Source organism: Triturus cristatus, chromosome 10 (assembly GCF_964204655.1).
Source record: "Triturus cristatus chromosome 10, aTriCri1.1, whole genome shotgun sequence".
In the NCBI taxonomy this organism is placed as follows: Eukaryota; Metazoa; Chordata; class Amphibia; order Caudata; family Salamandridae; genus Triturus; species Triturus cristatus.
The window spans coordinates 1,027,295,136-1,027,317,604 of record NC_140593.1 but is presented as its reverse complement, the minus strand read 5'-3'; the positions used below and the strand labels follow the sequence as shown (position 1 = coordinate 1,027,317,604).

The window sequence follows — 22,469 nt, the reverse complement described above, 5'->3', positions numbered from 1 at the left end:
CATTCCAGATGGAAAGAAACGGGTTCACAAGGATAGGGGCGAGATTACCCATGATTTTGGCAGGAACTGGGTCCAGGGGGGAACCAGACTTAACGTTGCGTAATAAAGCTAACGCGAGATCAGGAGTTAGCTCGCTAAAAGAGTTGAAAGAACAAGAGGGGAGGCCAGGGCAATCATCAGGGAAATCCGGAGCCATTGCTGCAAAGGAAGAGGAGAGTATAACTATCTTCTCTTGAAAAAAATCAGACAATCCATTGCAGAGATCTTGAGTGGGAGTAAAGAGGGATTTCAAAGCAGGAGGATATACGAAGTCATTCACTATGGAAAAAAGAGTTTTGGAGGAATTCTGCGCCTGTTGAATCAAATTAGAAAAGTAAGCTCTCATGGACGAGCGTGTTAGTTTGTGGAACTTACTCAGGGCAGATTTGTAGGCCAATTTGGCTACAGGATCATAGTTCAATCTCCATTTACGTTCCAACTGCTTACACTTGCTCTTTTCCTCACGCAACAGAGGGGAGAACCAAGGGGCAGAAGGACGGGATCTGGAGGAAGTGACGGGGACCAGAGGGGAAACCGAGTCAAGTGCATCCGAGAGGGCCGAATTGAATCTCAGTGTTTCTAAATTGAGGTCATTTAGCTGGTTAAAATGAAAATGTAGATGAGCTTCCAGGGAGTTACATGTAACTTTGGTCCATTTACGACCTTTAACTCGATTAAGGGGGATAGGGGGAGGAGGGGAGGGGGCTGTGAAAGAAAAAGGGATAAGATAATGATCGGTCCATGTCAAAGGAGTGGGGGGGGAGAGTGGAGAGGGAAGGAAGATTGGAAAAAATGAGGTCAAGGGTATGGCCTGCTATATGAGTAGGACCTGTCACTAGTTGAGGCAAGGTGAGTCCTTGTAAGGTTTCTAACAGAGAGGAGGCTAGTGTGCAGGATGGATTATCAATATGAATATTAAAATCTCCTAAAACAGTAAAATGGGGGTGTCCATGTATGTAATCCTCATAACAGCATAGCTCAAGATATAAATTGTGGAACCTCGATAACTCACAGGATTTATATCAGGGGGAAACAGAGTAATATGTTCATCACCAAACTCTTTCTCCAAATTAATATCCCCCACCATCATATAAGGTGAGCAAAAAAACAACCATTTCCTTATTATCACTTATTCTCCACATTTATGCTTGGGATGTTGCTGCTCCATTGGACCGCTTGATGGCTAAGTTGGCCCTCTTGATGGGACGTCACGTTGCCTCAATGCATTACACAATGACACAATGTACAGCCGCTGCTGCCGATTACACGCCGTGTTGCATCCAAGTACTATCGAATGACGCTGCTCCAAAGAAGTATGTTGCCCCAGATTGCTGTAATGGGATATTACGATATCCTCAAAATAAAATGGCCCCTTCTTGGCGCTGCTCCAAAGAAGTATGCTTCTCCTAATTGCCATAATGGGTTATTACGATATCCCCAAAGTAAAATGATCGCTCTGTTGCAGGTCCATGACATGAGGACTCTGCCGCTACACAGTACAAGACCCTAGGAGTGCATCATAAACACGCAGCTGTGCTGCTGAATGCAGTTTATGCAACCAGTGAAATGAAAGGCGGATGCTAGATCGTGCTGGATTCCGAAGCAGCCAATGACACGCATTGACAAGTATGAACTCAATAACACACCGCCACGTGCTGCCTCCGAGCTGGACATGTCCCAATAAAGTTAATAGCGGTTGCAAACAACACGTGAATGCTACCCCGGCAGGAGTTCAGTCAGCTTCACATATCTCCAGAAAGTAATGGTTTCCATGTTTGTTGTGCAAGTTATGGGTTGTGGAGCCAATCAAAACTTGTGAATTTCAAAGACATGAACAACATCAATACTCAAAACTGACTGAGCACATGTATATTTAGTAAGGGTAAATTGAATTACAGATCTATAGGATCACAGTAAATTAGGATGACTCGCAAACTGAAATTACCCATGTACAATGGCAAAGTATTGTTGATGGGGCCTCTCAACGCATACTGATGTTGTAAATTGTATTGACCCAGTCTGGCTTTCGCCCCCTTTATAGCACTGAGCTGGCAGTACTTCTAGCATTAGAATCTATCCAACAAGTCATGAACAGGGGTGATACAGAAGCAGTGCTAATGTAAGTCCTCAGTGCAGCTTTCAACACCTTGTCCCACAACCTTCTGCTTGAACGATTGTGGAGATGCGATGTGGAGGATACTGCCTTGCAGTGGCTGGCTTCCTTTTTGTAAGATGAATCCTTTCAGGTATCATTAAGACCTTTTATATCCCTGGTTTTCCCATTGCAGCAGGGGGTGCCTCAGGGCTCCTCCTTGAACCCTACATTATTGAATCTGTATATGCGCCACCTGGCTGAGATCGTTGAGCACTACAGTTGTAATATTTCATAAACCGACCATACGCAATTGGTGGTCACCCTGTCACAGAATGCAACTGACACTGCTGCACTGCTAAGGGCCTGTATGTCGAAGGTTGCTCAATTGATGGACCTCAGTTGTCTTGAATTAAATGCAGGAAAAACCGAGGTCTTTATCTTAGAGGAACCAGCCATCCATCTGGTTCTCGGCCTGGTGGCCAGGCGTGCTCGGCCTTTGCCTTCTCCTAAGCCGAAAGTCAAAAATCGTAAAATATGGTCTGATATGAAGCTTTCCTTTGACAGTCAGATCACAGCCATAGCAGAAAAGTGCTTCTAGATTAAAGGTCCTTAGCAAGATTCTTGGATTCCTCCCTGCGGCTGCCAGAAAGACAGTAGTCCAGGCCTTGGTTATTTCAAGGCCGGACTATTGTAATGTTCTTTATCTAGGAGTTACGCAGTCTCGGTTGATGAGACTTCAGAGGTTACAAAATGCCGCAGTTTGTCTGGTACTGAACCTCCCTAGGAGGTCCTCTTTGGGATCTGCTCTATCAAAATTGCATTGGCTGCCACTTGAGAATCATCTTCCCTTCAAAGCCATTTGTTACTGTCACCCGATCCTTAGGAACAAGGGTCCCCACTATCTCCACCCATTCTTTAAGCTCTGTGTCCCTACTAGAAGGTAGAAAACTGCTGGGTCTTTGCTAGCATCAGTCCCCATGGTCAAAAGGATGTGGACCGGAGGATGCTCCTTTGGCTTTTAATCAGCCAAATTATGGAACTCCCTGCCTCTTTCAATCCGACAGGGATCTTCAGAACCACTGTTCCCCAAAAAGCTAAAAATGTGGCTGGTTAAGTCAGCCTAATGGGCCATGTTTTTACCATAATTTGCTGTGTTGGAGATCTTGGTCACTTTCCCTAGTGCTGGGACACTTCGGTTCGACTGCTGATCAGTGCTAAAGTGCAAGCACCTCCTGTGTAAATTGTGACTGGTTATCCATGATTGGCATATTTGATTTACTAGTAAGTCCCTAGTAAAGTGCACTATGTTTGCCCAGGGCCTGTAATTCAAATGCTGCTAGTGGGCCTGCAGCACGGATTGTGCCACCCACACGAGTAGCCCTGTAACCATGTCTCAGATCTGCCAAAGTGTCTGTGTATTCAGTTTTAAACTGCCATGTCAATCTGGCAAGTGCACCCACTTGCCAGGCCCAAACCTTCCCTTTTTCTACATGCAGGAGACCCCTAAGGTAAGCCCAAGGTAGCCCCATGGGCAGGGTGCAGTGTATGTGCAAGGTCGGGCATGTACTGGTGTGTTTTACATGTCCTTATAGTGAAATACTGCCCATTTTATTTTTCACTATTGCAAGGACTATCTCTCCCATAGGTTATCATTGAAGCTGCCTTATGACATCTTACAAGTGTAACTTTAAAATGGGAAGAGATGGAGATTTAGAATTTGGTTTCTCTTAATTGCAAATTTAAAAATACATCTTTAAGGGAAGATGTGTTTTTAAAAATGCCACTTTTAGAAAGGCATTTTCTTGTTTTACCACTGTGTCTCTGCCTGCCTGTGGAATCAACGTCTGGTTTAGACTGACAGTTAGGCTGTTTGTGCTGTCCCTCTAGACAGTCACACAAAGGGAGCTGATGTGTGCCCTGCATATCCTGATGGCCCATCACCAGGTGACGGGTCTTCCCGAGCTAGAGTGGTGGAAGGAGTAGTCACCAACACCTGAATAGGGCTGTGTCATCATATAAAGCTGTCTCCACCCCCCTGTAGTGTGTCTGGAGCCAGGTCAGGGAAAGGCAGGATCTTGTGCACTACAATGACTATCCTTTGAAGTTTGCCTACATTTTTGGAACACTTCTGGACCAACAGGAGATTCTGCCAAGAAAAAGAGCTGGAGAAGCTGTAGGAGGGGAATTGTCACTCTGCTTGTTGCTGTTGTGTGCGTGCCTCCTGTTAAGCAGTCTCAGGGCCATCAAAGACTTCATCTGCAGCCCCTGAACTCCTCCGCTGGGGGTTCTGACCTGCCAAGTGCTGTCAATTCCAGTTCTGGGCCCTTGGAGGTGGCTTTGCTGCAAAGAAGAGAAGGAAATCCACGCATCGAACTTCAGCGCCTGTTTTTCCTGACATAGAATAGCCGTGGGGGTGAAAAACCAAATCATCGCCATGGCCGAAGAATCGATGCAGCGCCTGCTGTGCGGTTGAAAGATTGCTGCAGCCGAGTCCTGAGCACGTGTCTCCGACATCCGAGGTTCCACTCTGACTTTGATGCATGCCCTTGTGTACAGCTGAAGGAAATCGACCCATCACCTGTTACACGGCTGGAAAATCAAAGCAGCAATTGTTTCGCTGCTGCATCAACCCACCGAAAGCAGATTTTCGACGCATCGCACCTGTGTGCCAGTTTTTCGTCAACGCAGCCCAGCAGTAAGAAACCAAGGCCTCACATCCCCTGACAGTAAGGAACCAACACATCACCTCCCCTGCACTGCAGTAAGGAACCGATGCATCAACTCCCCTGGCAGTAAGGAACCAACACATCACCTCCCCTGGGAGTAAGGAACTGACGCATTGCTTTGCTTTTCCGGTGCCTCACCCCCCGCCCCCCCCCCCCCCCCCCATGTGCCTGTTTTCGTCTTTGATTTTGATGCATCCCAGGTACTTTGTGCTAAAAGTGATGCATTATTAGTTTTCTGTGAACTGAACTGTTCTGAACCTTTTTTTTTTGTCATTTTTGTCTAGTTTTACTTAGATAAAATTTGTTATTATTCCTAAACTGGTATGGTGTCCATTTGTAGGGTTTTCACTGTGTTAGTTTGTGTGTTTGTATAGATGCTTTACACATTGCCTCGAAGATAAGCCTGACTGCTCGTGCCAAGATACCGAGGGGGTGAGCAGGGGTTATTTTGGGTGTGTAATCCCCTTACCCAGACTAGAAGGAAGGGTCCCTACTTGGACAGGGTGCAAGCCACTGCCAACTAGAGACCCCTATTTCTAACAATGCCCAAAGAAATGTGTTTAAAAAAAACCTGAATTTCAGTGTCTTTTCAATTTTCATTCATAACCCTAACTGTATTCAACTATGGTCTATTAAATGAATTTCAGGGTTGTTTTTTCAACATATGTTAAGGTGTTAAAGACAAAAGGTAACCATAAGTTCACTTTGTCCCAGAGAATATATATATTCAATAAAAACTTCATTCAGTTCTTAGACCATAACAGTACAAATTCATATGTACAGCCCATTGGGGATGTAAAATTATTATAAAAGATATTTGAAAGCCTTCACAAAACATGAGAATAAGAGTTCTTCTTTGTAAACACAGTCATTTTCTTCTGTCATAAGATTATTAAAAATAACCATAGACCTGCCTGTCAAACAATTAATGATACCTAATACAGGGGTGCGGCAGGCTATTTAAAACTTTATTACAAATGAATGGAGAAGAAAGACTTAGTTTGTTGTGCTACAGCTAGAATAAACAAGCATTTACAATGCAATGGTCTCGGCATTGTTAAAGTTAGAGCTATTGCCATTGCTCATGACATTATTTTTGTTTATGTTTTTGTTTTTAAAACATTTAAAGAAACGGCATTGTTATTTACAATGTCAATAGCTTAATCTCTCTCAAATGCGAGACCTATTGCATTTGCACCCACACACAGAGCCACACACAAAGCCACCCACCCACACACACAGAGCCACCTACGCTAGCCGAGACCTAAAAAGGGCCACAGTCAACTCTTCCGAAATGCAACTTCACATACACGTAATAAAAATGTTCCACGCCGCTACTTACTACCGGCGCTATAGAACTTCATTGCTACCCAGAGCCCGGAAGGATGAGCGGCTGAGAGGCCCAGTCAGGATTTCAATTCCCGGTGAATGCATTCGCCCACTGAGCTCCGTGCCCCCGCCGTAGATGAAGGCCCGTGCAAGGTTCCCATAGGCAAGTGCAGGGGTCCCCTAGGCACTTGCAGGGGTCCCCTTGACCCCGCATAGGGTTCCTAAAGGCAGGTGTGTTCCGAGCGTCTGGGCCCAGAGCCAAAGGGGTGGAGGACGGAAGAGGCGGGGAGCCCTCACCCCTCATCCGAGCCAACAACTACACACAGTGTCACCCCCGGGGTAAGGGCGGTCACAAACAGCACAAGCACACACGCACCCAGCGCCAAAACAAGATTAAAAGAGGGAGCATTTCACGACTTGAGCTTTGGAACTATCCAGTGAAAGTATGCTTTTGGGGTTTAAAAAGTACACATACTCGCACCGTAACGTGAACTAGATGGAAACGTGGATTCGTTGTAGTGAGGAAATGACAACAATGAAGTTCTTTGCCTGAAGCCCTTCTTCACGCGAGGGGACCGCAGCAGGTGGGACCCCCCCTCATCTCAGAGACTCCCTATTTAACATAGCGCCTACTGTGCTGTCTTCAAGCGGCTAGGCGGGCTTAAAGACCCTATGAGTAGGTACACTAAATATATAATTTTAGTAAACTCAAAAGACCTTGGGCAAAGCAGAGCGAGGCACTACTCACAACGAAGACCAGTATATCCTTACGACCAAGCCCTTTCACTGTGCATCGGTCTACTGTTCACTGCATTTCTTCAATCATTCCTTCTTATAATCTTATCAAACAACCGGAAAGCCCAGGACCAGCTGAGTAAACCACACGCATACTTATGTTTTTCACATGAGACATATTTGAGCGAGTCAAGCTTCTTTTAGGAGGGTTCCGTCGGTGGTTTGCCCACCGTCCCCAAAATTGTATTTCCACGTTAAAAAAAAAAAAAAAAAAAAAGTACAATTTTCAATATATTTTTGCTAAAAAAAAAATAAAATAAAAAAGCATGCCCCGGACGTGGGCTCGTGAAATATGAATGTAATCTCATACTTTACTAATCAAAACGCCTACTTAGAAAGTACCAATCCAGGGTGCCGTCTTATGCCAAGAATTACTTAGAAAGTACCAATGTCAGAACTTGGCTACTGATCCTGCCCACCCCATGTGCAAAACAAAATACCTCCACTATTACAGGTACAGCCTTTTTCCAGGGTGGTCCAACACTATGACAATTACCCTCAACATGCCATCACAAACATGCTGCCGAGGGTGCCTCCATAACCAAGGTGTTAAAATAAATACACTAGCAAAGCCAATAGGTCTCTCCTTTGTTATGTTATGTTATGTTAGGTGCCATTTGTAAAGCGCACTAACGCCGAAGCTTCCTGGCGCTGCTAGACAGGGAAGGAGAAAACGGAATACAGAGCAACCTAACATAGGGGTGGGAAGAGATGGGTCTTTAAGAGTTTTCTGAATGAAAGAAGAGAGAGGGAAGATTTGATAGACAGAGGGAGGGAGTTCCAAAAAGTGGGGGCCAAATGAGAGAAGCGGCGACCACCAAATTTCTTGGTTTTGTTTTTAGGGATAATTAGTAAGTCATTGCGGGCAGAACGAAGATTGCGTGTGGGGCGGTAGGGTCGGATGAGGGAGTTGAGAAACCCTGGACTGGGGCAGTGAAGACATTTAAAGGTGAGACAAGCCACCTTAAAGGCGACCCTTTGATTCATTGGGAGCCAATGGAGGCTGTGAAGCAGGGGTTTAGCGGATTGCCATCTAGGTAATCCGTGGATCAAGCGTGCTGCCTGATTTTGTACGACCTGAAGGCGGTTAAGCAGATAGAGTGGGAGACCGTGGTAAATAGAGTTGGAAAAATCAAGACGAGAGAGTACAAGTGAGGTGACAGATTGAGTGAGTGCCGCAGAGGGGAGGAGGTGACGGACTTTACGAATCTTTGCGAGATCTATTGACATTGCCCATATTGTTAGCCACGTTGTACAGCAGCTTCGATGTGCAACGTGGCTAAAAGTAAAAATAGAGAGAAAAAAAGCTTTTTCCCTAACTTTACCTTTAGCAAAGCTGCACAGAGACGCTGCTAAACAACATAGCAAAATGGTAGCCATCTGCTTTTGAAACAGATATTATAGATTGCGCCTGTGGAGATAGAGTCTGTGGCAGGAGGATGACTAGTGGACTACTGCAGTCAGCTTAAGCCATTGAGTTCTCACAATTAGATCACCCTAAGGGTTACACATCAGAGGACAACTGACACGGTCTCGTTATTTTGATTTTTGTTTCTTGTGCAGTTGCACTAGAACTACCTGAAACCAGCCATGCCAAGGAGCCCTCGTGTAAAAAGTGAAGGGTGAGACCAACCGATATAGATTTGCATATTTGGATATTGATCCCATTACGACTTAAACAACAGTCCCAGCAACGTGCTATACGGTAAAAGTTAGTAATTGTAGAAGACGCCAAATGACATCACGCAAGAGGAGTCGCTGGCAACTTGTGCCTTGGCAGCACAAAAAAAATAATACAAAGGTTTCCTTGTACAAGAGTTACTCCATCCTAATTATTCACATTGTATTCCAAATACATAGCGGTTACTACTCCGTTAAGCTCCTTGCGGCCTTTAGCACGGTTCCGTCATCGCGTTAATGTAGTAGTATTTTTAGTCCCCATAACAGTTTGCCTAATCATGTTTTTGCTTATATTATTTTTGTTGCTTCCTTAGATCATGCTATGTAATGCAACATTTATCTCCTGTGTATTTGTAAAGCGCTCTGATACCCACGGGTAAGCTAGCGCTATATAAAACTTTTAAATAAGAGATAAAAATAAAATACCTTCCATCTCACTAATACATGTGGTTAGCCTTTCGAGGGGGGTGGGACGTTACCTGACCAACCCACATTTATCAATTTGGCGTTCTAGATTAATGCACACGTGATCTGTACAGTTCAGACCTCTATAACATATTGCGCGACGCTTGTGAGAACATGTGGCCTATTTTGAGGAGGGGCCCATCGTCACACTAACTGGCGCGGAGCAAAACACTACTGTCTGCCCACAGATTGCGGATCGACGGTGCCTGCCTGTAACTGCAGAGACGAAAAAGGCCTCATGCAACAGGCCTATCACCAAACCACATCTCCAGAATATCTGCTAGCAGGAAAGCCTCCCGCCCGGTAAAAGCCTCTTATCTTGGAGCCAACACTCACCGCAGGCGGCGAGAGGAATTGGTGCACGGTTACGACCGGAGCGCGTGGCCCGCATGAGAACGTCGTCAGTCCGATCCCCAGTGGACTCCTCCTCTTTCCGCTCCAAGATTCTTTTATTACTATTTCCGCCTTTGAAAACGTCGAAGACGGGGTCTGTACAACATAACAAGCCGCCATATGACGCCATGAACACCACCGCCTTTCTCCGAGGTCAAGCAGAAATGCCTCGGAGAAACGCAACGGCATTTTCGGATTCGGGGGCGTGTTTTTATTTATCTCCTTTTGCCATTGGCTGGAATGTTTACATTCCAGAGGAGAGAAAGAAAGTAAAAAGCACGCCCCCGAATCCGAAAAAGACAGGGTTCTTTGGAGACACAAAGCTCTTCTCCAATGGCTGACCAGCATTTAAGAGGCCAGCCAATGGAGAAGAGGGAAGAAGAGGGGCGGGTTCAAGCCCCACTTCTGAAAATCATTAAATCTCGCGAGCGAGACTGCGCAACCGCAGCCTTCGCTAGCCGAGACCTAAAACGGGAAAAAAAAGTCAGGGGCTAAAACGATCATTCAGTGGCGACTTCATTGTGATCAGGTTAAATTACCTCACCAACATGATCTAGGCATGTTAGGATAAGTTCAGTGTGAGAAGTTGGCCTGGTATATGCTGTCCACTAATTAAAGTGGGCACCTTGCACCAAACCAAACAGCCCTTATAGTGATTTAGGAGGTCAAAGATAACCTTAGAAAGCTATCCAAGTGGTAGCTGTGGAGAGGAGCCTACAGGCTTAGTCTTGAAGGAATGTTAAGCAGCTTGTTTTTATCAGAATGCAATCTTATAGTATTGATTAAATGAAAGAAGATCCACACAGTACTTATAAAAATATGTATTAATTAATATAACACTACTTTAGTATGACTCATTAGCTCCTACAAGGAAATAATCACAGAATACACAATACTATAGCACAGAAACAACAGTAAGTAGCAATAGTACACAATGGACCCTAGGAGGGGACCAAACCATGTACTAAGTGGTATAAGAACCACAACTCGAGTCAAGACAGTGTCTAGAGGATGTAGAATTGCTGGGACCCCAAGGAACCACCCAAGGTGAGTAAGTAGGGACCCCACGGAGGACTGATGTAGTGTGGGAACACGACCACTTGCTCTGTACAATTCTATGGGAAAGTCGCAGTAGCGGATTACGAGGAAGCCCTTTGGATCATAGGAGGTTTGAGAGCCATCCCTCCCGTGGATACCATAGTACCAGTGTTACCTATCCCAGGGAAGCTGGGTGCATAGGGCTGAAGTGGTGTCGGAAACCACGGTCAATTTCAATGGAGGACTTCAAAGAAATGCCACTGCTGGAAGGAAGAAAAGGGACCATTGGAATCCAAAGGTAGATTCTTACTGAATGGTACCTGAAAGCAGAGGGGACAGAGTCTGGGTCACTCAGGAGTGACCAAAGGCTCGGTAGTTGAATGTCCACCGATGTCGGGTGCCTCAGCTGAGTTGATGGAGTCCTTGACTCTGCAGCTACGAGGACCAGGAGACGTCGAGGATGACCAGGAGCCAAATATGAGCTGTCCCATGAAGGATGTTGAGTGCAGAGGGGGGGGGGGGGGGGGGGTCGGTGTCCGGCTGGAGTACCAACAAGCCTTGGCAGCGGCAACCCACAAAGAAGGTCAAGGAAGATTATGGTTCAGACCAACAAGGTCCAGGAGACTCACCACAGCAAGGGGAGTCAGGGAAGGCCTGGAGCGCCCAGGGTAGTCCAAGAAAAGCAAGGTTGTCCCTCAAGTGGACTCACAGGCCGGAGACACAGGAGTCGCGAGAGGACCCCAAGCGATTTCACAAAACGACAGCTTGCAGAGCACTCAGTGTGAAGAGGCCAAAGTTCTTTGTAGAAAATGGTGCCAGAGATTGGGGCTATCGACAGCCCAATAAACTTGTTCAGAAAATGCCAACAAGCATATGCACTTGCAAATATACGCAGTGCACAGGGGTTCAGGTATAGCAGCCCCCAATAGGGATTCTGACCTCAAACTTGGTGAGAGGGCAGCTCGGGCCTCGAGGGACGTGGAACACACCTCATGTGTTGCTGGAGCCTTGGGAGTACGCAGGAGCTCAGAATCAGCAGACCGATCAGATGCATTACGGTGCCTGCCAATGCAGGGGAGTGACTCATTCACCCCAAGGGAGATATCTTCGGTTGTCCTTCATGCTCCACAGGTCCTGCACGGAGCCTGTATGGTGCATGGGCACAGACGAAGCTTCAGACTGAGAGAGAGATGAAGTCGGGCCCAAATGAAGTCCAGACGGTCAAAGTTCAGTGGTTTCTTGATCAGAATCTTGCCCACGTCGAATCTAGGGTCCTACAGTCAGGTAAGCCCCTAAGTACCCACAGGAGAGGGTTGAACAGATTCAGGGGACCCTCCTAGTGGAGGGTTTGGACAGTGGGGTGGTTACTCACATGTCCTTTGTCCAGTTTCGCGCCAGAGCGGGACCCTACGGCTCCTAGGACTGGTTTGAACTGGACTATGCACAGGGACACCAAATGTGCCCCTCATGCAGACTTTCAGGCGCTGGCAAGCGCACCCACCCTGCCCAAATACACTAAATCCTGTCTGGGAGGTGGTCACACCTCCCTGTGACAGGATTTTTATTGTTCTGCCTTCCACTGCTCAAGCTTGGCTCAGCAGCAGGAGGGCAGAAATGTGTCTCTGGTTGGCAGCAACCATTTTGTGCTGTCCGGGTAGAGAAGGCTGGTACCGGGAAGACCAGGGACCTCGCGAAGCTCGCTTCTGAGGGGTGGAATCATACCTCCCACACTGGCTACCGGTGTGGGAGTATGATTCCAAGATGTTTGATACCAAACACAATAGGGTTGTGGTTTTAGAGTTGGCCATCACGCGGTTGCTTAATGCCACTCTATGTCGTAAATGGCTGTCTCACTGACAACCCGGGAACATGGACTTGGTAGGCTGCAGGGGTGTCCTGCTCATGCAGTGGCACCCTCTCACTTAGAATCAAGCACCCTGCCTTCAGGATTGTTAATGCCTGCTATAGGGGTGACTTATAGGTTTTAAGTTCAGTGACCATTAGATATAGTAAACCTATATCTTTAGTAAGTGGAGCATGCACCAACTTACACAGGCTGCAATAGCAGACCTGTAGTTCCATTATGCATGGTCTCTCATGGGTGGCATAATACATGCTGCAGCCCATGGGAGGCCACCGGGGGACCCATGCCCTGGGTACATGTGTACCATATACTAGAGACTGACAAGAGTACTCCAGAATCCAATCTGGAGTGTACCTAAGTACATAACATAACAGTTTAGGGAGAAAGCAGATAGACTGGGGTCCTGATTAGCAGAATCCCAATCAGACTAGTCAAAAACAATATTACATTCAGCAAAAAGTGGGGGTAACCATAAGAAGCAGATCCCACTTTCCTACAGTCGGGGTGAGTCTCAGGGCCTTCCTTTTAATTCCCCACATGTGACCCAGGAACTTTGCGATTACACACACAAATAGTGGTCTTGTATCTGATTTTAGTATGCACAAGGCTGCACTAGAGTCGCGAGTTCCAAGTTGCTTGCAAATGGGGAATAACCATTTGGCCCTGGGCTTAGTGTATGCAGTACAGGCAAAAAGGACGTGACCTATTGATACGGTCAGGGCAGCACATCAAGGGCAGCCTTTGTTACGGGCAGCATTGCACAGCCAGGAATTTGTGAATTAATTTATGGGCAAGTTGCTGTGCCTAAATTGTATGTATAGTTTCCTGTCGGCCGGATCCTTGATAAGATCAAGATAGCTTTCCAGGTAACAACTAACTTTGAAGTCCCTAAATTCCTCAGTTAATCTGCCCTGCTTGCTGTCCCTGGAATCGTTGTGTTCTACCCAGTCCCAATACAACACTTTGATTTGTTTTTTGGGAGGGGTAATGGACAATTAACGCTATGCCCTGTTAGCCCAATACTAGAGATGAGGTTTCTGATGTGCTTGATCCATCCTATTTCATTGGATGTATCCAAAGAGCAAACCTCGTCGAAGGCAACTGCGTACGAGGACAGTTCTGGGGTGGTAACAAGCCTCTGCCAGAATATGAGCGGGCGAAGCTTCACTAGGTCCTTGACAGGATTAATGCCTATATCAAAATTTAAGGGGCAGAGTGGTGTGCTTGGTGGAAGGGACACTATGTTCCGAAGAAACTTATTCTCAGTTGCTCTAAGATCACTCGGTTTTTCAAAACCCCAGAGCTCTGCCCCATAGAGGGCACTGCTCACGGCCTTACATTTGTATAGCTCCAAGGCCGGTGCAACTGGTTTTGTGTAGGAGCGACAATGTTTCTTCCTTAGAGCCCCAGTTACCCAAGAGAATTTGAGGTAGGCCTTGTTGAGATGTTGTTTCCAGGCCATACCTTCAGACAATTTAATACCCAGGTAGTCAAAGCAGCTCACTCTATCTAGGGGGATGTTATTTAAGGTTAGGCGCCCTTTAAAGGATTTGTGGGGATTCAGCAACATCAGTTTTGTCTTTGTGGTATTTATTTCGAAGCCCCTCTTATCACAAAAAAACCTGAATCGATTTAATAAACTTTGCAGCCCCATGGGTGTTTTAGAGACGAGGAGGGTATCGTCTGCAAAACAGGAGAGTTGCAATTTTCTGGTTCTCTATAGAAGGGACATCCGCTGGAGTTGCAGATAGAAATTCGGCCACTTGATTAATATATGAATGAAAATAAAGTTGGTAAAATGACGCAGCCCTGGCGAACGCCACGCTTGATTTGGACATGATCGGTAACAGCCCCGACTACCCCATCTCACCCTGGCATAGTTCTCTGTATGTAAATTTATAAGTAGTGTCAGGATTTCAAGTGGCATACCTATCTCCCTGAGCACCCGCCAGAGCTTGTTCCCTGGGCACGAGGTCGAACGCTGACTTCCCATACCCAACAGTACCACCTTCCAATAGAGGAGAAGGAGGCGGAAGACCTGATCGATAGTTACCGTTTTCTGGCGAAACGCTGCTTGAAATGGAGACAGAATATGGTTGTCAGTCATCCAGTCTTGGATCTTCACTAAGAGCGAGCACCAGAAAACTTTTTGGACGCAATTGATCAGGCTAATAGGCCGATAGTTGGCCGGATTGCTCCTGACATCCTTTTTAAAAATAGAGATCACTTCTGCTCCCATCCATGATTCGGGGATAGGCCCATGCCCCCCAGTGATGTCATTAGAGTGCCATTATGTATGAAGCCCAGTTGTTCTTGTCAACGCGAAAGAGGTCTCCTGGAACTCCATCCGGTGCTTTGGCAGGTACATGCCTCTACAGAGGCCAGGATTTCCTCCTTAGTAAAGAAAAGCCTCTGAGCAAGATGGAATAAGTCAGGGGAAAGTGACTATGTCGTGGCTGATGATATTCATATATAAGGCACTAAAGTGCTCGTGCCACACGTTGGCTGCGATGTTATTGGCTAGGGAGGGCAAATTTTCAAGGTTACCCTTATGCACGAGAACCCAACATTTCCTGGTGTCTGACTGGGAACAAGCCTCCCCGAGTTCTTCCCACCTCTTCTCATCCCAATCTTGCTTAGCCCTTTCTTAAGATAGTTTATATAGCCTCCTTAGGTCGCGTGTACATACATACATACAGACCTCTCAAGTTTTTAAATTCCAAGCAGGAGTAGATTATTTAACTCAGTTTTTTAACTGCATATTGGTACATGTAGCCTTCAATTACACACAGTAGCGTTTAATTTGTGCCAATGTTTTCTGGTTCTCGGTACCAGCACTTAAATGTCAACATCGTACCTATGACAGTCCGCCTCATGGTGACGCTGTCTGTTTAATTTTCAGATGAGCACAAGAACAATTGTGTATATATATATATATATATATATATATATATATATCTCCAAGTACCACTCCAAAGCGCTTCTCGGCACCATGAACAGAGAGACGGACACCTTCTTCTTTGTAGAAAACTGCAGCCGCAGTGTCGTATTTATTTAAATCATAGAATCAGTGCAAATGAAACGGGAAGACGCGTTTCGGCCAACTGTGTGGCCTTGCTCACATGATTGCGTTGCAAATAGGTAACGTTTTTATACACAAAAGAAAGAAAGGGGAGGTAACATGGCTTTCATCGCTATTGGTTAACATCCAACTGCACAATCATAAACATAGAAAAAATACATAAATACCTCATAAATCAAGAGGTGGTCATTGGCTTATTACGTAAACCGTAATGTTAACTAGAATGCGAATTTATGTGTTAACATAAACGTAACATCTATGAATTCATGAATAATCTATATAATACGGTTGTTATGGTCGGAAGAACAAGAAAAGTGCCGTAGGCGATTGAAAGCACTGTAGAGCCATAGGGTTCATGTTAGAAAAATACATCCTAAGACAATGCTCGAAGGCTATCACTGGTAATGCATAACAAAAACTACCACATTGTCAATTAACAGTGTGCATTTGTGTGTTTTGTTCTCTAATGTGATACTAGTATTTTATAGAAGGTACAAATACTTGGAGGCAACAGGTAGTAATCCACGACCATTGAATAAAATTAATATGTGTAATTCATAGGTAGCTCGCTAATAGCCAAACACAGCATAATGTGTGTGTAAAATTGATGGTCTAGTCTATGTTGTGTGATGCGTAGGGATACCAAACAAAATTTAATAGTACTGGCCATTTGAAGTGCAAAGTGTTAAATTAAATCCTAAGTCATAGATGGGGCATGTATTAATCAAAATCCCCTAACTTTGTGATGTGAACCGTGAATAGGTATATATTAGGTGATTAATGAGAAAAAGCGAGTTGATTAATCTACAGCAAAAGAGCCCTAAAAATGTAGTCACTTTGTTGAATTTGTTTGAATAAATACAAAAAAGAAGAAACAACGAATACCAGGTGTAAACCCCGAGAATCAAACAAACCACAAAAACATTATACTCGCTACAATTACAGGACATTGCCCACAGACGAACTACATCAAAGTATGATGTATAGTAACAGTAAAAGTTTTTAGTTGAGACAGAATAATTATAGATAGTAGAACAGATCTTCACATAAATTCAAACCTCTCGGAGCCTTAGAATCTAGTTCCATTATATACTTTGTTTCTAATTGCCTGAGTTGCTTTTCACGGTTACCCCCCCGTTTGTTTAGTGGGACATTGTCTATCACAAAGTATTGCAAGACATTGAGATTGTTACCATGTTCAGTTTTTATATGACGGGCCACCGGGTAGGAAGGGTCGGAGTTAACTATGGCTCGTAAGTGCTGCAAAATGCGCACATAAACCTGTAACTTAGTGCTGCCGACGTAGCGAAGGCCGCAAGCACATTGCAGAATGTACACCGCATGATCTGTCCGGCATGTAAAGTGTCCTCTGATGTTGATGGGTTCATCAGAAAATGGAGTGCAATAGGATTTGGTATTAATACCAAATTTGCATGCCCTACATGTGCTGCATTTAAAAAAAACCTTTTTGGGGGATAACCAAATGCTCTTAGGGTCTAGTTCCGGACTAGTTTTAACCAGATCATTTCTCATAGAATGTGCCCTGCGGTAGGTGAAATTAGGCTGTGTAGGAAAAGTTTGTGAAAGCACCATGTCAGTTAAGACAATAGGCCATTGGGTTTTGATAATGGAGCGAATAGTGTTGGCCTGTCTACTATAGGTGGAAACAAAACGACAGATTGTTTTGTCGTGACTGACATTGCGGGTGTTATTGCAATTGTCAATAGGGGGATCCGAGATGTTAGTGTTAGGACTAGGTGTGGTAACTAGTAGAGTTTGTCTATTTTTACTGTTTGCCTTGCTAAGGGCTTTTTGTAGTTTGCTAGCTTGATACCCTCTCTGTAGAAACCTGATTTTAGCGGCTTCCTGAGCTATAAGAAGTTGTTCTTCATTACTGCAGGCTCTACGTATTCTCAAGAATTCCCCATAGGGGAGACTGGATATAGTGTGCTGCGGGTGAATGCTAGTGGCGTGAAGCAGGGTGTTGCCTGCTGTTGGCTTCCTGTATAGGCAAGTCTGAATGGTGTTATTTTGAATGTAGACAGAAACATCCAAAAAATTAATAGATGTTGAATCTATATGGGAGGTGAAGTTAAGGTTTAACTTGTTACAGTTAATGGCTCTTACAAAACCTTCAGCTTGTTGTGCTGTACCGTCCCAAATGATGAATGTATCATCTATATATCTCCACATTGTGATGATATGTTGATCACACAGATCCCTGTGTTCGCCCATGAGGACATGCTCCTCCCACCAGCCCACATGTAAACATGCGTAGCTGGGAGAGAAGCATGCCCCCATAGCCACTCCTTGTTTTTGTCTGTATATAAGACCATCAAACATGAACATGTTGTTATGTAGACACCAATGTATCATTTTTTAAAGGATTTCATTGTGTCTGTACATGGAAATACTGCGTTTCTTCAAAAAATAATCCACAGCGATCAGTCCATCATGATGCCTAATGCTGGTATAGAGAGATGAAATGTCTAAGGTCATCAACAAATAATTACTCGACCATTGAATGGAATTAAGTTTAGATAAAAAATCCTTAGGGTCTCTGAGATATGTAGGCAAACCAGCAACATGTTCTTGAAGATAATAATCCACATAGCGGGACGTGTTCTCAAAGATACTGTCTTTGGCTGAAATGATGGGCCGCCTCATGGTGACGCTGTCTGTTTAATTTTCAGATGAGGTAAACAACAAGAGGGTCCCTGATATATGAATATGAGAAGAGGATAGCAGGGAAGGGAAACACAATATGAACAAAACCTCTTCTCAGAAAATAGTTAAGCTATGGGGAATATCTCCACAATCAATATACAACAACAACCATGTACCACAGAAATGGATTATTAATTCACAGTTTTATTAATCATAAGGTTTAAACATTATTTGTCTGTCATTATTTTTATATTTATATTTTTCTCTTTTTATACATTTGCAAACACAAATTTGATCATGCGTTAATTTATTAAAAAGGGGAATCAAAATTCAGGTATGAGACACAAACTTAACAATTACAGTGAGCACAAATTGCATGTTACAAAACAAAAAACACAAAACATACAGGACAATCTATGCAACAAAGAGTCACTTACTAAAACATATAATAATACATTCATAATATATACACATTAAAATAGAAATGTCGCCACAAAGGATGACAATTAGAGCAGAGAGAAGCGCCTAATTGTCATCCTTTGTGGCGACATTTCTATTTTAATGTGTATATATTATGAATGTATTATTATATGTTTTAGTAAGTGACTCTTTGTTGCATAGATTGTCCTGTATGTTTTGTGTTTTTTGTTTTGTAACATGCAATTTGTGCTCACTGTAATTGTTAAGTTTGTGTCTCATACCTGAATTTTGATTCCCCTTTTTAATAAATTAACGCATGATCAAATTTGTGTTTGCAAATGTATAAAAAGAGAAAAATATAAATATAAAAATAATGACAGACAAATAATGTTTAAACCTTATGATTAATAAAACTGTGAATTAATAATCCATTTCTGTGGTACATGGTTGTTGTTGTATATTGATTGTGGAGATATTCCCCATAGCTTAACTATTTTCTGAGAAGAGGTTTTGTTCATATTGTAATTTTCAGATGAGCACAAGAACAATTGTGTGTGTATATATATATATATATATATATATATATATATATATATATCATCCAAAGGTGCCCAAAGGTTGGAGACGCACACAGCAGCAAGCAAACAGTGCTTTATAGCAAAGTTCTTTATTCAGCAAGACAGCAGCGTTTCCGGATATTTCATGTGCCTTTTCCGCTACGCGTTTCGGAGCTCATTGCTCCTTGATCACGGGTCGGCTTGCTTCGTAACAGATGCGCAAAGGACGGGTCCCGTAATTGGCTGCTTTATGACCCTCAATGGCCTCCTTCAATCAATGGCCTTCTGGGACTTGTGGTCCTTAGCGCTAAAATAATACCTTCAATAGGTTCTGTTTACTGCAATTGTTGTCAAGCCCTCCATAGAGCCTCCGATAGCGTCGCTGTCTTTAATCCATGAAAATTAACGGACTGTTGGAATCTGATGCACGGATTCCGTTATAACAGGGAGACAGGCTTTCATATTGAACTGGCTGTGCGACCGGAGGCTCGGGAGAGCCATGAACAGAATCGGCTCTGGCAGAACCCAGCGAAGGGTATATATTGACGCTGTACTACGAGTCCCATAAGGCTGAGAAGAGAAAAAGCCCATTAGAGGGAGTGATAACAGTGAAGAGGGACTCCACATCGGCGTGTCCGCCAGAACTTTTGACCCGTGAACAAGGAGCCTGGGAGCTCTGAAACGCGTAGGGTCCCAACAATATGAAATATTCTGAAGCGCTGTCAGTTTTACAAATAAAGAGCCCTGCTGATTAAAGACCGGTTTTCCTGTCTTTGTGTGCGCCATAAACTGTGGCAACTTTTGGATGAATATATATATATATATATTTATTTATTTATTATCTACTGGCGGTCGTCAGTAGATAGTTATAGTTACAACCTAGTTTCCATAGGAAATCTCAAAATTCTATTTTGAATAACTTTGGCGCCGGTTGACGAATCCTCGCGAAATTTTCAAAACTAATGGGGCGCTCCATTCAGCTCCTACCCTGAAAGTCTCGGGGTGATTCGTCAAGCGGGGGCCGAGAAAAAGGGGGGGGTCCCAAAACGCGTTTTCCCCATGCATTTTTCCATAGGACCTTTAGTCGCAGTTACAGCCCGAACGGCTGAACAGAATTACGTGAAATTTGGCAGAGAGGTAGCCATAAGGTCAAGGAAGTGCCTTTTGCAGGTCTGGTGTACATCTGTTCAGTATTTCCTGAGAAAATAGCATTTAAAAGCACATCAATATCTATACGCGCGCACCGTGCGCGCACCCTGCCGTGCGCAATTCTGATTGGCTGTTAGATGTCGGTAAACATTCGAATCGGTCGAAACCAGGAAGTGCCGGCCGCCATTTTGTATCTCGCAGTCTGAGGGGGTGAAAAAAAAAAGGTGGAGAACGAGAAAAGGGGGCAGAGTGGACAGTTCCTGACCCCCTAGCCTTGGTCAGGGGGTCACAGAGGGACCCCCAAGCGAGAAAAAAACATTTTTTTTTTTTTTTAAATCGCGAGGTGCGCGCACCGCATACACTGCGAACCGTGGGTGCTCGGTGTGCGAAGCGCACCGGGCGCCCACAGCGTGCGCAAGGTGCGCGCACGGTGAAAAACCTATAAAATAAATACATAACTTAGCATTTAAAAAACCGTACAAATTCACTGAAAAAACCATAGGTTTCACACATGTTATAGTTAGCTGGACATTTCACTCGTAAAAAACCAATGAAATTCCCCCGTTATAGTTAGTTCAGGCAACTATAACTCACGCGACCGCAATCCTCTGCTGATGACGTCAGATATTACATCACTGATGACATATGTGTCTTTATGAAAAATAAATATTTGTAATGTATGTATAGCTAAAGATTAATGGAAGAAGACATGGGTAAATAAGTGTCTAAATACAGTGATGTAATATCTGACGTCATCAGCAGAGGACTGCGGTCGCGTGAGTTATAGTTGCCTGCACTAACTATAACGGGGGAATTTCATTGGTTTTTTACGAGTGAAATGTCCAGCTAACTACAACATGTGTGAAACCTATGGTTTTTTAAGTGAATTTGCAAGGTTTTTTAAATGCTAATTCGTAACTATAACGTGTGTGAAACCTATGGTTTTTTCAGTGAATATATATATATACACACACACACACATACACACTAGTCTCTGTCGCCCAAGCCACTTTTATAGTTGTGGGTGACCTGGAATAGTCCTAATTGTCACACATGTAAGAGTGTGATGGTTAATAGTTGTGTTGGTACTTTCATTGGCAGCGCTGGCTGGGGCAATGGGTGGTGCAAGCCACAGTGGCCTCCTGAAAATGGCCATGGCACAATTTTTTTTTTCCTACAAATTGAGGACGGAGTACCAGAGAAAAAACACTTGAACTGGCTAAACCAGTGAGACATACAATTGTGGACTTTGAGAGCTATGACATATATTTGTACGTTGTTAAACTGGCCTTTAGGACAATCAAGCAGTTCCTGACCGACTGGCCTGAGAAGTCAGCGCGTGGGCCGGTTTCAGCGGCTGCCTTCTCAAACCATCACCTCTTATCTCAAGGGGACACTGCTCATTTAATTGATACTTTCAATAACATTGAACCGCCTTAGAATTATTGTTTTCCGCCACAATCTTTTAGCATCTTTACAGTCAATAAAAGGGTGTTTCTATTACCGATCTCAACGGCCTCAGAATGACAACCCAATGAGTCAGCCCAATCAAGATTACCCACCTGTTACTCAGAAGCAGGCGCGCGCATGAACCCGCTGAGCTACAACTATCCGGACTTACTGCCTTTTATGAACAAATCGATCCACCCCAGCAGTGGCGTGCACGCTTACCGCTTTGCAGACCGACGTCTCACTGACAAGACCGCTTCTGCCGCAAATGAGCCGTGTCCGCACAGCAGGCTCGCGCGCTTCTTCTAGTAGTCTTACTTGACGGGGCAGATTGTCACCCCTCGGTTCGCCACGCCCTATTGGAAGCAGGTTCTGAACATTCCATACATACCTAGGTCTTATTGGTCGTCACTGGTTGACCAACGTGGAAAACAAAGGCTGATTGGTTTTTCAAAAAAACCTGAGTATGGATGATGTCCTGGCACCCTTCCAACACACCTCACTGGAATAGGCGGGCACAAAGATGCCCGCATAGCTGCCTGGTAGCCACAAGTCCTTGTGCAAAGCCTTCTTCCTATCCTGGCTTCCAGCAAACAGTACTATGCCTGGTTGGACATTCGAGCCTATACACGCATAGCTGAAGTACGACTACAAGCCCCAGAATGCAACCTGCTTATGACGTCATGCATATCATGGTTTACGTGGATATCAGGCACCCATA

At 44.4% G+C, this 22,469-nt stretch overlaps 1 protein-coding gene across 1 annotated transcript in view; it reads right to left on the bottom strand.

Moving 5' to 3' along the window:
- The window catches only part of LOC146796472 (retinol dehydrogenase 7-like), a 70,728-nt gene extending 48,602 nt beyond the window's left edge, over nucleotides 1-22,126 (bottom strand). Inside the window, exon 1 of the mRNA XM_085629073.1 lies at nucleotides 21,971-22,126. The gene's annotated coding sequence lies outside the window, so the exon portion shown is untranslated. The remainder of the gene's footprint in view (nucleotides 1-21,970) is intronic.
- Nucleotides 22,127-22,469: the final 343 nt, after the last annotated feature.